The sequence below is a fragment of the Silene latifolia genome, chromosome 8 (genome assembly GCF_048544455.1).
Source record: "Silene latifolia isolate original U9 population chromosome 8, ASM4854445v1, whole genome shotgun sequence".
Taxonomy (NCBI): Eukaryota; Viridiplantae; Streptophyta; class Magnoliopsida; order Caryophyllales; family Caryophyllaceae; genus Silene; species Silene latifolia.
In genome coordinates, this window is record NC_133533.1 from 1,324,658 (window position 1) to 1,332,063 (window position 7,406).

The following is a 7,406-nucleotide window of genomic DNA, read 5'->3' on the forward strand; positions in this document are numbered from 1 at the left end:
TATTTATTTACTAATCAAATTAATTTGTAATACAAATTCAAATACACGAATAATCTTATCTTTATAAATACAAAAACATTTAGAGCAATTATGTGCGTCCACATCATCAAATCCAGTTTTTTTCTTTTTTCTTTTATACCATTGAATGCTGGACCCACAGAAAAATTAAGGAATTAATTAACAAATAACCGGCGTTGTTGATGTTTTGTACGTAAATGATTAAATTTATAATTTAATCGTTAATATTTATGAATAATTTAATAAATTAACTATTTATGAATAATTTATATTACAATAAATAACAACAAATACAACAATTTACATTACAATAAATAACAACAAATTACAAAAAAATTGATACAAATACAATACAAACTTCAATATACTTCTAATGTCGAATTCAAATCAACTAATTAGTATGATGAAGTGGTGGAGCAAGGGAGGACTAGCAGGGGCGGTCGCCCCCGCTGAAGTTTGAAAATTTCGAAATTTTTAGTTAAAATTTTCAAATTTTTTCGAAACCCCCTTATAATATCAAAGCGTCTTGCTTGTGACGGGCTAATCCCGTCATAAGCTGAAGACCTCTCACAAAAAAGGAGAGGGGACAAGGTGAGGCGCCCCCCATGTGCTTCCCACTCACCTTTCAATGGGTATTTTGTGAGAGGAAATGGCCCCCGCTGCTTTAAAATCCTGGCTCCGCCGCCACTAGTATGATGGATGATTAAGAATCAGTCAAATTTCAAATGCTTGATCGCCAAAGTAAGTTGATGTGATGATGAACAATATAATCGAGTTAACATGTGTCTCCATCAAGTTTATTGGAGATAAGAAGAGTTATGGGACCATTATTCGCTCCTATATTAACCTGCTTGGTCTCCAAGGAAAGTTTATAGAAACAAGCTAACGTTGGCTCGACTCGATAACGTAACGAGTCAAGACGTTTGTTCGATTCGAAAAGCTTACGATTGGCTCGAACATGTGTGATAAGATAAGATCTTACTCTTCTTTCACTACTACAAATCCCTTACGTTGATGACGCTTTTGCATTGACGCTTTTATAGAGTGTCGACCTCAAAATTAACCCTCCAATTTAATATTTTGGAAAACCGCCTAAATATATTTTGGAAGACGCATTTTTCTAAATTTCACCTAAAACCCCGCTAATAACCCATACATAAAATACATTTCATTTTGTCATTTTCCTCAAAGAAAAAACCCTAACCCCCTAAACTGGAAAAATCTTCTTCGTTCATCATCAAGGACGACTTAATCTTCCAATCAATTCTAATTGTTCAATTCACAAAGTTACAATCTGCCTATCACACATTAAAGGTACGGTTCTACTGCTCTATTTTCTAAATTGTTTTTGTTTTGATTGTATGTATTCTTCTGCAATTTGTTAGTGTATTAATCAATGATTTGTGAAATTGTGCAGTCAATTCTAATTCTTCAATTCACGTTTTTGTTTTGATTGTATCTATTTTCCCTAATCAATCAATTGTTTTATTTTGCTATTCGATTTATAATTAATCAATCGGATTTGGGAATTACCCTCTTCGTGACCTGATCCGTGATTCGGCCTGGTTGATAGGTCTGCACCACAGTTATAATGTGTTTCTATTTCATAAGGTATTTTACTTGTGTTGAAACCTCAAATTCGTAGTAGTGTAGGCTCGCTTTTGTTGTTGGTTTCTAATTGCTGATTTTGTTGCTAAATGATGCTTTTGTAACTGGTACTTTGTGGTAGCATTGATTATCAGTTAGGTGTATATTTTCATTTCACTTTTACTACCAGCTATCTACTTAAGACTAAAAAGGAGAATTACTAGATAGGCGAATTTGTGAAGATGCGAGTTACTTTGAACTGCTCTAGGGACGGTAGGCCATTTATTTGTGCTACTTGTGCATCTAGTTAGTGGTGTGACAAATTTGCACTTATAAGTTATCTGAATTGCCATATAACTTGCCATATAGTTTGAAGGAGTGAATAGACGAATTGCATGAATTGAAATAGATTGAATTAAAAAGATTATTTCACTGAGGTAGACGAAAAATAAAATAGAAAGAGCATCCATTATTTACCAAGGATAGTTAATACTTGAGTAATGATTCAGGAAGCATGGCTGTGAAAAGTAATGAATTAGTATAAGTACTAAGTATGATTTTGAAGATTAACAGCTCATGTAACCTAACACTGTTTTCTTGATTTCTTTGCATACTGATTCTATTGCTATGGCCTATAGGGAGTACGATTAGCTGCAAAATTTCTAGATGACTATAGATACAAATAGTGAGAAGAGGTAACTGTTTCAGAGTAGTTACTGCCGATTCAGATAAAACTCTAAGTTTCTAGCGTTAAGTAACGAGTCAGCTTTGAGAACGTATTTGGCTTTAAAAACAAATTGCTTGGGCTTGACCAGAGAGCCCACCTCCATGAGCTTTCACAAAGACATCATAGTTCGCCTCATACCCCAAGGTTGCTAATGGGGTTTTCACATATTGGAGCCACAAAGGGTTTCCCTGAAGATATTTCTGCACATACAGATACAAGAGAAAGGTATTAGCTGAATACTAAGAAGAACTACACCTCTCAAACTTAGTTCAAATGGTAAAAATAAAATGTGTCTTACAATATGGCGTTAGGTATGTTACTGAGTAATATTATAGTCACTAGATACTGTTTTGGTACAAACATAGATGGGTACCTATTAAGAGTAATACATGTAGAAATTTGTTCGAGTATTTCTTCTCTAACCGCTCTATCTCCTTGTGTTCTTCATGAACTGTAACCTCAGGTACCCAATATTGTGTATGTTCTTTCTATCACCAGAACGCATCGAAAAGAGAATGCTTGGGTGGTTGCTAATTGAATTCATAGTTGGTCGTAAGTGTTACTCTAGGGGGATCTGTAGCCACCATTTACAAAAGTGAAGAAATGAAATTGAAATTTTATTATTTCAAAATCAGATATACAGCTTACAAAAGAATGTCTCAAAAGCACAATTTTACTTGTCAAGCGTGTTTATGGTCTTGACTCCAAAATAAAGGATAACATAGAATGACACTTGATGAAAATAACAACTTAAAGTACTTTACGAATCAAAACTAGTCGAAAACCATACAGATATAAAGTGTTTAGGAAGTCATTTTACTATCTTCGATCATATTTAAAAGTCGAAAAATAGTACAGGGTAAGTCTTTGACCATATTACACCTACTAAATGTTGTGTTAAATTGATTTTACAGTGTGTTTGGATGGAAGCCCCCCTGCTTATCATTTCGACAAGGGATTTGACAGCGGTTTCAATAATTGGTTGATTTACATGCAGGTTTGTGTACTGTCTTAATTTTATAGCTAGTCCGTGGTTCTGAGTGAAGGCCGCAGAGTGGCTCAGCGACTTTGCCTGAATGAAAAAAAATCGAAATTTTGGTATGGGCAACTGGATATAAGTCACAGAGCCACTAAGCGACTCATCAACACATCCTCGGAATCTGAAGTGAATTTCTCTGTGAAAGAACAGTGCCTTACTAACAAGTTTTTAACCTTGTTTTTTTTTTGTCAGGGAGGAGCATGGTGCAACAATGCAACGACGTGCCTTGACCGTTCACAAACTAACCTTGGTTCATCTAAGTTAATGTCTACTAATTATTATTTTACTGGGATATTAAGCAGCAAATCAAAGCATAATCCTGGTACTACTAGTTGCAGATTTAAATTATTTCTGTATGTCTGTGTTATGTTGTCACTTCTACAGTTCTACTGACATATTTAACAAAATTTAATGGTTAGATTTCTACAATTGGAATCGAGTCAAGGTTCATTACTGTGATGGATCATTGTTTAATTTGTAGCAAGTAGGATAGTGAATTGTTTACAAAATTTCTTTAACAAAGCCTGTGTGTTTGTCAATCTTTTGCAACGTTTATCTAGTAATCTCTAGCTCGTCTCTTTCTCTTTAATGCTTTAAACGGTTGACTTGGTTTTGAGAGATGCCTACTACCTGGCATCCTATGTCTTTAGTACTGGAAAATGACGACAGGGTTTGCTCAAATACTCAAATACTGGACACAGTTTGCTCAAATATTGGACTGTTGAAAAAAAAATGACGACACAGTTTGCTGCTCAAATACTGGACCTCTTTAGTACTGGAAAAGCTATGACTGAAGTTATAGACATAACAAAATTAGTCTTGAACATGAACATGGACAGTACACAGGTATGCTTAAATTTTTTACTTCTTTTATTTTTTTTACCATGGCCTAGAGCCTTGCTTTGTTTATTAGTGTGAATGCCGCTTAATATGTGGAATTCACCCTACTCGCTACTCATTCCCGACCCAAATAATTGTTGCGAGTAGGTCATGTTTCTTCTCCATTGAGTTTTTTCTCTCTTGATTAATTCACTCTTTTTGTAAAATTTTGTTTCTGTGGGCTTAAATGGAGATGATTCTGTGATTGTAATGGCAAAAATTATGCGCATGCTGAGACTCTCTCCTCACCAAGTCACCAGCGCATCAGTATAATTTGGTCAAGTTTCGGTCTGATGATTATGGTTGTAGATAATCTTTTTTCATGAAAAATACATTGCTCTGAAGAACTTATCATATTGCTTAGCTGTTGAGATATGTAATCATATCTACCTTGCCCCCTTGTTTAAGATTGGAATATTACACCTGCTGGACCATTGCTAAACTTGTTAACTTTATTGATGAATTGGGTATCTCGATTTGATGGCTTTCAAGCTATCATTCCCACTGCGGTTGTCTTTGTTTTTTGAACTGTCTATTTTTGCCATATTTCAATTCCCTCTTTACCTCTGTGTTTTTTTTGGTATCATTTTTTGCTTAACGTTTGTGTACTCGTATGCTTTGTCTGATTTGTGATTTGCGTTTCTGCTCTCTAATTGCTTGCTTTTGACCATTTTTACTGTTATATATGTTCTTATATTGCATTACAAATGTTCGGCTAAATGCCTAAGAAAATTGTGTGTTGTTATTTATGAATGTAGTGATGAAATTTACTCTCGGATTCTGAGTCTGAGCTGGTTGATTGCGCTCTCGGCTACGCGGTTTGCTTGTGCCAGGTGGGTGCGTGTTTGTGTTGTAAATTTGTAATTGGCTGGAGTTTGTGCTGCCACTCTAACTTATTTCTATTATTGGGAGTTCTAACTATATTTAGTTAATTGTCCAGTAATCAAGTTTTTCTTGCTCTATAATTTTCCGAGATTGTGATTGTTTTTGTGCTTTACCGAGCTGAATCTGAATACTGTGTAGTAGTCTCATCCTCTCGCTAATTTTCTCTCTTCTTACCTGTCGACGGGTAATTCCATTCAGCACAATTTTGAAATATTTTTGTGAAGTGTATATGAACTAATCAAATATATTCATATAAATTTTTTTTTTTTTGTCCGTTATATGTTTCAGATTCATCAGATGGTGATGATGCGCCTTCATATGTTGATTGAAGATGCGCCTTCATATGTTGATTGAAGTCCCGTTGACATTGCGCCTACATGATTGAAGCCCCTACCACATTCAAACTACTCAATGTCCTTGTCTAGCTAGTTACGTAGCATTTTCTACGATTTTTTGGACAACTTTATGTTGGATTTTACTATCTTCCGGTTCCCTTTTGATATTTTTGATTTTGTGGTACTATAAAGTACGTACTAGTTTATATTAGTTATATTGTCAATGCTAGCTAGCTATAGTATTTGTGACGGTGACGATATATGTATCAAACGTATGATTATTTATAAAAGTACGTGGGTACGTTATTAATTATATATATTGCATTAGGTTTTTTTATGATTTAGTAATAACTAGTAGTACTATACTATTTATAGGTCTATTTTATTAATCTCTATGATTTTATCAGAAATCGGAAAGCCGATATTATATCGTGACAAGAAGTGTCAATATATAATTAGTTGACGCCTAATTCCGTCTCATCGAGTGACACATAAAACCATCAATAGTCACTGAAGACGCTTAAAAGCGTCAAATTTGTCGACAATTAAAAGCGTCAATCGTCCATGAAGACGTTTAAAAGCGTCAAATTTGTCGACAAAAAAAAACGTCAATAGCCACCGAAGACGCTTAAAAGCGTCAATTTTGTTGACAATTAAAAGCGTCAATAGCCACCAAAGACGCTTAAAAGCGTCATATTTGGTGACAAAAAAAAGCGTAAAAAAATAACGACGGCCCAAAAATTGACGCTTCTTAAAAGCGTCGATAAACAAAAAGTTGACGCTTTAAAGCGTCGAAAAACGCTTGAAAAAGCGTCATAAATGCATGGGTTGTGTAGTAGTGTTTTACATATAAAAATATACGGAGTATATCATGATTATATTTTTATATAACAATATCTAACATTTTCATTACTCGTGTCTCCGAACAATCCAGATCCTCTATCCCATTATTGATTGTGTCCCATCTTGTGTCCCATTGCCTTAATATGTTGACACCTCATCCTTAGATAATATCTACATATTTGTTTTTAATATTTATTGCTTATGTGTCGAATGGAGAGATAATGGGACACAAGATGGGACACGAAAATGGGACAGAGAATCCGGACTGGTCTCCGAAATCTCACAAGAAAAAAAAAACAAAAACTTAACAATTATACATGAGCTTGAATTGATCTCGAACTCGGGTTAAAAGCTCGCGAACATAGTGATGAGCTCAATTTTTTTCGAGCTCGAAATCGACTCATGCTCGAGTTTTCTTTCATAAGCACAAGCCGAGGAAATCAAAACTCGGGCTCAGCTCGACTCGTTATCAGACTTATCACCCACTAATTGAGACAAAGTGAAAAAATACAATATGTCCCCATCAAATTTGGTCAAAATGTCAAATGATTATTCACCACTCGATTTTTTTCTTGGCAACCACGAATTGAATTATTAAAGTAAAACAAGGTGTGTTCCTTGTAGACGGCTTCATTTCACGGATTCATCCTTGCTCATCACGCTATTAAAATGCATGAGATCACCATGCATACCATATTTCTACCATATATATATATGAGCTACAAAATGTGAATTATTAAATACATCAAAACCTCAAATAATATCTATATATCAAAGTCCTTGTAAACACTAAGAAAGTTGACTCAAAAACTTTTCAAAATGAGTTTATTCTCTAGATTTTTTAGTTGTTTCTCGAAACCAAGTCAGGATGTTTTTGAAAGTAAAGAGAGCAAATTTGTGGGTAATGATAAATCATGTACATCAAAGAGCCAAAACAAAGCAAGACGATCATCGGTACCAATTCCGGTGTCCAATTTCCCTGTCGGAGCTAGGTTTTCTAGCTTGTGATTATTGCTTTTGTAGTCACTGGTGGAGTTAGGGAGATAGTAGGGAGCACTCGCCTCGCTGGATGATAGAACTTTCAAAGTTTTTA

General features: G+C 34.8%; 1 long non-coding RNA gene across 1 annotated transcript; it reads left to right on the forward strand.

Moving 5' to 3' along the window:
- The first annotated feature begins 3,819 nt into the window (after positions 1 to 3,819).
- LOC141595948 (uncharacterized) lies at positions 3,820 to 5,783 on the forward strand. The gene is made up of 3 exons (XR_012522336.1): positions 3,820 to 4,217; positions 5,009 to 5,083; positions 5,424 to 5,783. It is a non-coding gene; the product is annotated as an uncharacterized LOC141595948 (long non-coding RNA).
- Positions 5,784 to 7,406: the final 1,623 nt, after the last annotated feature.